Below are 10,475 nucleotides of genomic sequence, written 5' to 3'. Positions count from 1 at the left end.
AGCAATTCTTTTAGTTTAATAAGTTAATAAGTGTTGATTCAATGACTTAAATTTGGATCTAAATAGCATCTTCTCAGCTCTTTGTTGGGCTTTTTTTTCAGCTGTCACCATTATTCAACAATAATTAAATATGTATGTTTATTTGTGACTCTGGACTGTATGTTGGGTAACCACTTTCATGTAATTCTTGTTACATTATTATTTATACTTCGATTATCATTGAAAATGTTATCGTTAGTAACTTTTTCCGATATTAGTCGTTATTGATAACTACTTTTGGAAAATTTAAATTATGATCTTTTTAATCTAATGTTATTTGAACTTTACCCTCGGTGCTCCATAGTCACCTACATGTCTTAGATTTGATTTGGAAAAAATTGAAACATTTGAATCTTTCACCACTGGACTGCGAAGTGCGACTTCATAAGTGCGAAATGAAAGTGCTGGATTGCATCGAATCATTTCGATTTCTTCAGCGGGGTTGTTGTTTGGACAACCGCTTTTACCCGTTAAAGAGTAAACCGTGTTTACTCTTTAAATGTGGAGAGGCACTTCTAGCGGAAATGGGTGAATTTTTACCCATTAAAGGGTATTCGCAAACTACCGTGTACTCTTTAATGAGTGAAAAATTTCTTGCAGTTTATAATACACTGTACACGGTAGTTTGCGAATACCCTTTAATGGGTAAAAATTCACCCATTTCCGCTAGAAGTGCCTCTCCACATTTAAAGAGTAAACACGGTTTACATTTTAACGGGTAAAAGCGGTTTCTGTCAATGAATGGGTATTTTTTTACCCTTTTTGTAAATCTCGCTCACGGCATAAAAAGGGTAAAAATCTCGCATACTCTGAGATAACGCCCTAAAAGCCATTGGTAGCCACCTGTGTAGCTCGTTGTTTCTGAGCAAAAGAAGGAATAAGCATCCAAACCAACATCACGGGCAGGTAGATAATGTTCCTTTCTTCCCCATAGCAATGTTAAATAGCAATAAAATCCATTCAAATGCTCAGAAACAACGAGCTACACACATGGTTACCAATGGCTTTTATGGCGAGATCAGAAGTTATGCGAGAAATTTACCCTTTTTGGCATAAATAGGGTAAAAAATTACCCTTTTTGCGATTAATAGATATAAATAATTATAACCTCAAATTATAACTTATGAAATAAATAAATATTTGAATTAAAATAATAGTTTTTATTAATACAATTAATCGTTTTATACGCTTGATAAATGTATAAAGATATTTATACTGTTTCTGCACCAACAGTTACTTCCTTTCGATGGTCGCTGGTAGTAGATCATGTCAGCTACAGGCACGGTGGCAGGAACAACAAGACAACCTGAAAATTATGCTTAAGATTATTATCAGTTAATATGTATAAAGGTGTTTAAGTTCACAACTTACCACTTCATTGTTTCCTTTCATCGGTAAACGTTGTATAAAAAAAAGTAAAACCTACAAACAATTAACTACAATTTCATTAATTTTGCATGCGTAGACTGCGTCGCACAGCTGCTTCAAATTACTATAAATGATTCCCAACTATTTTTCACCCATAAATGGGTTTTTAAACACCCATTTTTAAACTACAGTTGCTTTACTGTAATGGGTATTTATTTACCCTTTTTACATATCTGAATTTACCCGCTTTCTGACAGATATTGATGCTATTCCAAAATGAGTATTTTTTACCCATTAAAGGGTATTTGCAAACAACCGTGTAGGACCAAAGTACCCTTTAAAGGGTAAAAAGTACCCTTTTTGAGAGAAACTAGTTTAACTCATAAAAAGAGTAAAGGGCCTTTACTCATTAAAGAGTAAACCGCTTGTACGTCAAGTCAACGAGTAAATTTTACCCATTATGCCTAACTAAATAATTGAGAAAAAGGGTAAAATTTACTCTCTTTGAAATATGAAAATTAAATTTATTTTTTGATATTTTTTCCTATAATAATCAACACTAGGCTCATATAAATATTAAAACATTTTATTCAATCACATATTAACAATGTTCCGATGCGGATGAATCATTTACTAAATGCTGATTTGCTTATCTGCTAAAAGGGGCTGCGGTTGCTGGAGGAACAGCAAAACATACATGGTTACTCAGCAGCAAAGGCTTCCGGTAAAATAAACTGTTCACTTAATCAGAACACAACAAGAAAATTTATTTTATTGAACCTACCTTGGACCTACACGCATTTATGGAAACTTTTTTCTTTAGGGCAAACAACTTAAGTATACCACAGCCCAGTCTGGTAGATAGAAAGAAAAAAAGAGGCTAAACATATCATCATAATCCTAAAACATCATACTAAGTACAATTTCGTAGCAAAATTACATATCGTCGGGTTTCCACGTACAAAGTCTTCGCTTGAATTCACGAAATTTGATATTTTTCGGCCAAGTAGACGACATCATCGCTGCAGGCTTCCACTTCCGGTCTAGAACGATCTTGAACGAGACGAAATCCAACGTACTACAGTCGACCCACCGCGGAACCAGTTTCTTAACGTTGTTGCACTCGTTATCACGGGCTCCTAAACATCGACAAACCATGCGTTGAACATCTTCTTCCGAAACCGTTGCATTGATATTAGTTAGCAGCAGATCGAAATTATCATCTCCGCCAATTGACTCCGATAACCGACCAGGTGCATATGACGTTTCACTGATTAGGTTCGATCCTTTTACCGTGTCATCAAAAACTATCGACGAGGTTGGAGTCGAGTGTCGAATTACAGAATCCGCATGTGAAGCAAGCATCGAGAGGATGGTTTCCACTTTGGACTTCAGATCTTCTACGTCACGTTCAAGTACGCATTTCGGCTCTGGATCGGGTGCTGATGCGATTGATACAGATTCCATTTCACATCGTTCTTTTCTCCATCGAACGAATTCAACCAGACATTCGTCACACAGCCAAAAACTATTCTTGTTTGGCGGTGATACAGCAGCAAGTTGAACTGTATTTAATCCAACACAAATATCGTGATGAACTGCGGCGCACAAACCATTGCAGTAAATGTACTGCTGATCTTTTGTGTTGACGGGGAGGTGGCACTTTTTACAATCCATGGCGGGACAAGTCGAACAATCTATTTCCACTTTAATCACGACAACGGCAGTCAATTTGTAGGATTTTATTCGTAATGATGATGCAGGCTCACAAAAACTGTACTTTCACAACGGTTTAACGGATTCTTCTTGTACCTTTAAACAGCAAATCAAATAATTCGAAGAGCGTTTTCAGAGACAAACAACCGACAGAAGCGACACAAGCACAAATTTTACCGGAAGCCTTTGCTGCTGAGTAACCATGTATGTTTTGCTGTTCCTCCAGCAACCGCAGCCCCTTTTAGCAGATAAGCAAATCAGCATTTAGTAAATGATTCATCCGCATCGGAACATTGTTAATATGTGATTGAATAAAATGTTTTAATATTTATATGAGCCTAGTGTTGATTATTATAGGAAAAAATATCAAAAAATAAATTTAATTTTCATATTTCAAAGAGAGTAAATTTTACCCTTTTTCTCAATTATTTAGTTAGGCATAATGGGTAAAATTTACTCGTTGACTTGACGTACAAGCGGTTTACTCTTTAATGAGTAAAGGCCCTTTACTCTTTTTATGAGTTAAACTAGTTTCTCTCAAAAAGGGTACTTTTTTACCCTTTAAAGGGTACTTTGGTCCTACAGTGTATACCGTTATTCGCATTGTTTTTAAGTTTTACTAATCATGCTGGTCAACATTTTAAGTATTAGACACTGAAACTTTTGTACGATTTGTTGTATATCAAATGTTCAATATTCTACTAAAATGATGGCTACAACCTACAGAAGCTTTTAATCAGTCTATTGTTAAACTTCTTATGTGTTGGAGAACAGAAGCTACTATATTTGCATTTACGGAGGTTTCTTCAGCTCTTACTCAAAACACAAACTTCAAGTGGAATAACAGCTTTTTAATAAGCGGAAATTAATTTTATTCAATAAATGATTCAACTAAAAATTTGTTCAGCAATGGTTGCTGCTATGCAGTTTGTATTAAAAACGTAAGTATCTTAAAAGCAACCAATTATTCCTTGGGCATTCTTCCATGCGCTTGTGTTGGAAGTTTGAAAAATTTGAAAACACGCTCAATTTGCTCCGCTCAAAAATGAGTTCTTGAAATGCGGAATGCGCTTCCATTTTTGTTTTGCTTCTAAAAACATTGAAAAAAAAAACTTTCCAATTTTAAAGTTTTTCAGAGATTTTTTCATTCGAATAGAAGAAGCGGAAGCAAATGGGGAAAAAAACTTACGCATTTGCGACTATCTTCCGGCTTTTCGCTAGAAATCCCAGAAAACTCCCCATCTTACCAACGGCCAACTGCTTGCTGCCGCGCGGGAGGTGATAGATAGTATCCGCACAGCCGAAGGCCAACACGTCGGCTACTCACAGAATTAGTGCAACCTACACAGAATTTTCACTCAGTCAGCCAGTTCTGCATTCGTTGCCTCATTCTGTGTAGTTTTAAGATATGCTGTTGTGATGTCGAATGTCATCATCGCTCAGAAAAGACCTAGACGTGCGTTCGATGTCGAAAACTGAATGAATGTTCTTTATTTCTGTTTTAACTTACTTACTAAATACTTTCATACTCTACAAAGTCTACACATAAGGAATAAAGTTCACATTTCTTGTCATGATATTTATGTGTAAGTCATTATTCAGGTTTGTGAACATCAATTTTGGCAAATTGTATGCATCGATGTTATTAATAGAGTCATACGCCTTGAGGTGATCAGTCTGGATAGGTTAGACGTTTGGTTTTCTATGCTCGTTGTTGGTTTTGTCATTGACCTCGTTTGTACTGGTAAAGCGAGAATGTTTGAAAGTTTTTCTGAGTCGATAGAGATGCGTGATAAGGCGTCAGGCCCGACATTTTCTTTTCCTTTCACGTACTCGATATCAAATTGAAATTCTTCTAAATCAGTTCTCATCCTTGTTAGTTTTGACGAAGGGTCTTTCATGGAAAATAGATATACTAGCGGACGATGATCTGTTCTGACAGTAAATCGTCTGCCGTATAAGTAGGTTATAGCCCAGTGTATCGCTGTTAGCTCTTGCTCAATAGTGGACTTAATTCTCTCTCCTTTGGTGAATGTTCTACTCGCATACGCAATCGGTAAGTCAATATATCCGTATGGTTACGATAGAACTGCACCGCATGCGTTTTTCGACGCATCTGTGCGTAATATAATTTTCTTGTTGAAGTCAGCAAATTTGAGTATTTGTGGGGATATCAATTTGTCTTTGAGTGTCCTGAATGCATTTTCACATTTGTCACTCCATACAAATTTAATATTTTTCTTTAATAATGCATTTAAAGGAGATGCTATTTCTGAGAAGTATGCTATGAATCTTCGATAATAGCCCAAGGAACAATTGGTAGCTTTTAAGATACTTACGTGTTTAATACAAGCTGCATAGCAGCAACCATTGCTGAACAAATTTTTAGTTGAATCATTAATTGAATAAAATTAATTTCCGCTTATAAAAAAACTGTTATTCCACTTGAAGTTTGTGTTTTGAATACGAGCTGAATAAACCTCCAAAAATGCAAATATAGTAGCTTTTGTTCTAAAACACATAAGAAGTTTAACAATTGACTGATTAAAAGCTTCTATAGGTTTTAGCCATCATTTTAGTAGCATATTGAACATTTGATTAACAACAAATCGTACAAAAGTTTCAGTGTCTAATACTTAAAATGTTGACCAGCATGATTAGTAAAACTTATAAACAATGTGAATAACAGTATATGAGTATGCTCTTATTCAAGCAAAACATATTATGTCTTTTTATGTTATTTTCAAATGTTTCAAATGTTTTTCAAATCAAATCCAAGACGTGTATGCGATAGATGGATTAACGTAATGGACTTAATAGCGACATAATGGATCAGCGAGGGTAAAGTTCGAATCACATTGGATTAAAAATATCCAAATTTAAATTTTCCAAATGTAGTGATCATCATCAGCGACGTTATTGATATCGGAAAAAGTTACTAATCATAACATTTTTAATGATAATCGAAGTATAAATAATAATTTAACAATAGTTACATGAAAGTGGTTAGCCAACTTACAGTCAAGTGTCACAAATAAACATACATAGTTAATTATTGTTGAATAATGGTGACAGCTGAAAAAATGCCCTACAAAGAGCTGAGAAGATGGTATTAAGATCCAAATTTAAGTCAATGTTCAACATTTTTCATTGGAATGAATAATAGTAGAATCAACACTTATTAAACTTCTCCAAAGAATCTCTGCCGACTTGTCAAGATTGTTTTACTAATGAGTTGAACAAGTCATTTTTCCTTCTATTAAAGAGCCAATATTCCACCAAACAAATATAATTGTGTAAACAGATGTACAGGAGACGAACTAACGTTTTGGTTGCTTCGCACTTCAGCTGTTTCCATGTTTAACATGAACATGATTTAAAGCTGAATAGGTATTTTATAAAATCCTAATACAACATAGATATATCATCCGAGCAGGTCATCCAAAGAAGTCCAAAATAACGATTACTAAACACATTGTTCAGCAACAAAGAAGCCTTACAAAAAAGGTCACACCATAGCCAATTTTTGAAAAATGGACAAAATATCTAAAAAATGCGTTGTATTCCTAATGTATTGCAATGTTCAACTTACTATTATTATTATTATTTATTTTCATTTGAATGGCTTTTCGCCCTTGGCGAATTCGCCACTAACTTACTAATATATAAAAACATGTTGGATACAATAATAACTGATGCTTTCTCAATACAATATTTAAAATGTTTAGAATGTTTGCTGTTTAGAAAATATTTTGAATCAGTCTTCTGACATAGGATTATTGATTGAAATATATTTTATATTTGTATAATGTTTAATAGATGGAAAAAGTTCGACAAATAATTAAAATATTAACCTAGTAGAAATATTATACATTTAATAAATGAATTTTAGTATAGTTAGATGAACAATTCTATTAAAGTTTTAACAAGTTAAAACTTATTATGAAATTCGATTAATCATTTCAGACTGTTTTTACTTTGTGAATAAACTTTATTTTTGACCAGCATTGATATAAATTTTCTCACTGTGCGCTATAAATAGCCGACTGAGTTCAGCTCGCATCAGTACTGAACAGCAGCAGAAGTAATGCGATTATTCAGTTGTTGATCAGCATAGCACGTGTTGATTAGTTATTGTTGAATAGAAGCTCAAGCATGATCAATAATCAGCTACAAGAGGTTTATATTGGGCACTGGAAGGCTGATATATGAATTCAAGGATGACGCAGATGGCAAGGTATACCGCTGACGATGGGAAAGTCTCGAGTTTGAATCCAGTATTCATGTAATTATTAAAAGTGTGGTTATTTAATTCATGGTAAAGGTATACACTGCATTTGATGTATACAGTGTTAGCTATTTTTAGTCATTTATTTGTTTTCAATCAATTTTGTGGCAGTTGAATAAAAGCTGATATGAATGCTTATGAAGCGATTTTGAAGTTGTAGAATAAAGTCAATATTCAACGACACGCTTTATAACTTCTCCAAATTTGTGTGAACAACGCCTGAACAAAGGTTTCACTTGGAAATAATTAAAATGTTGTTCAACATGATGCTGAATTATACAGCAATAATGTAGTTTGTTAAACTAGCGTTGTTAAATCATCAATCCTTATTAAGCTAAGTGAAACCTGAATAAACATCATTACAATATATGATTACAGTCACTAAATGATAAGAAGCTTAATAATTTCGCCAGATTTGCTTGAACAATGTGTGCGTAGCAGCTGCAAAGTAATATAATAAAGCAACTATTCAGTATGTAGTTGTGAAAAATTGCTTAATAAATGATTATAAAATAGGCAAATGTTTCTTGGGAGTTGCAGAAGGCTACGAACCTTCTGACATCATCGGCATTTTTGGGTGTAGGATAATTAACTATAGTTTCATGCTTGGATTTATCAGGTAAAATACCATGTTGAGATACATGATGTCCCAAAAAGGAAACATCTGTGCAGAAAAAATGACACTTCTCAAGATTAAGCTTGAGATTAAAGCGTTTAAGTTTCTTAAAAACGCTTTCTAAATTTTGCAAATGATGTTTTACAGAACATCCGATGACAATGATGTCATCGATATAAAGAAAAGCACACTCAGGGGGTAGACCACTGCAATAGTCATCATTCTTTGGAAACTGTTCGGGGAAATATTTAAACCGAATGGTAACCGATTGAATTCATAATGACCATTGGCCGTGGAGAAGGCGGTATATTTTTTGGAACTTTTGTCTAACTCGATCTGATGAAAACCAGACATCAAGTCAAGAGTGGAAAAATACTTGGCTCTACCCAGTTCGTCCAATATGTCTTCAAACCTGGGTAAAGGAAATTTGTCGGCCACTATTTTCTTATTAAGTTGCCTAAAATCGACTACAAGTCGCCATTTCTTATCTTCGTTGGTAGATTTCTTAGGAACCAACACAAGGGGTGAATTATACGGGGAGATCGACGGTTGAATAATTTTGTCGTCAAGCATTTTAGTAACTTGTTTACAGATTTCATTTCTATGAACTTCAGGAATTCTGTAATTTTTTATGTAAACTGGAATTTTGTCGTTTAAATTCATAGATTGTTTATAAAAATTGTTTTAAGTAAGCGTATCTCCTTTTAATGCAAATACGTCACTATATTTCATACAAAGTTCTGTTAATTTGTGTTTGTAATCACACGGAAGATGATCGGTTTTGAGTTCAGCAAGTAATTTCGTAGTCCGGTTCTCCTCGTTTGATGCATCAAAGGAATAAATGTCATAACATTTTAGGGGAATTAGATTTTTATGAAATTTTTTATTAATTTTTACAAAATTGTCAGTAGTATTTATGAATTTGGATAATTTATTGTGGTTGTTAATTATAGTATTTGCACAAAAAAACTCCAGGACTGATTTCATTGGAAATTAGTGTAGTATCCGGAACTATTTAAGCACTCACTTTCGGCTGGTTCCGCCGTCGGCCGAACAAGTGCATGCTGGGTACAAACCAGCACAACCGTTCGCCACAAAATCTCAGGAAAATTCCGGATACTACAATTAGTACCTGATCTTCGGATAATTCATCGGTTAAAATTTGTTTCAACACCTCACATCGTGGTGGTAAAACGAATTCACCATTTAAATTATCCTCAATTGGAATTTGACATTCCTCATTGTTAAAAATTCCTGATAATAGCCATGTGTCATAATTTATTACACAGCGATATTTTGTCAGAAAATCTCGCCCTAAAATACACGCAAACAGATTTTGTAGTATAATCTACTGAATCCATGGTAGAATTAAGGGTTCATTCATTTATTTCATAACGCCGAAAACGACCATTTTTGACACCCACCCACCCCTTCGTAACGTTTTTTGTATGAATATTCTACAAATTTTGTATGAGCCGTAACAACGTGAGGACACCCACCCACCCCATTCAGCGTTATGAAATTTGTGAATAAGCCCTAAGAACTGCACCAACGATTTTCAACCGACTACAAAAATCTGTTAAGTTTACTATAATCTGGTAAAAATCACTGACCAGTGCAGTAAAAGTGACCATGTCCATAGTAGTCTCGACTACATAGCATTGTATTTCAACCCGTGACACTCACCTTACAACACAGTGTGGTCAAAAGTACAATGCCAAACTTGTCAAATCAAGAATGTTTCTAGTCATAAATGTTGCATCTTTGGTTAATTAAACCGAAAATATTTTCTTGTGTGGTGATGTTGACTATGTTTTGGTAGAGTTAACAGATTAGTGTAGTCGGTTGAAAATCGTTGGTGCAGTTCTTAATGTTACCATGGATTCAGTAGTTTCTACTATAAAATTCATTTCAGTGTACCATCTGTTGGGATCGGGATAGCAGAGTCGACCAATTGGAATGTATGGTCAACTTCTACATTGTTTGGAAGAAATATTTTTGTTATAGTAGAGCCCAGAGTCTCTACTGGTGAATTATTTATCCCTGTGATAGTACATTTTTCCTTTCCGTTTATGAGTGGAGACTGGTTGATTCCATTAACTTTGAAAATAGAAAGCTCAGCTCCAGAGTCGACTAATAACGTACGCTCGGAGCTTGAAAATCCAATGTTAATTATTACAAAATTCGAGCAATTTGTGTTTATACTATAACAATTTTTGTTAATCTTCTGTTCACCGTTGCACACTGGTGAACACTTTGCTGTTGATTCGGGTGCGGTTGAGGAATCTGAATTGAGGGTACTCCCCCAACTACCATTTGTTGGGGGACTGGACCGTTTTCCGCTTGCGCGTAAAATACATTATGATTAGACCCAGCCCTGTTGTTAGAAAAATTTGAAGTATGAGAAGGATTTCTCCCTCTGTTGTAGTAATTTCCTCGGGAATTACC

This window comes from Aedes aegypti, chromosome 1 (genome assembly GCF_002204515.2).
Source record: "Aedes aegypti strain LVP_AGWG chromosome 1, AaegL5.0 Primary Assembly, whole genome shotgun sequence".
NCBI lineage: Eukaryota > Metazoa > Arthropoda > Insecta > Diptera > Culicidae > Aedes > Aedes aegypti.
The sequence above is the reverse complement of the archived record's forward strand: the minus strand, read 5'-3'. Positions refer to the sequence as shown.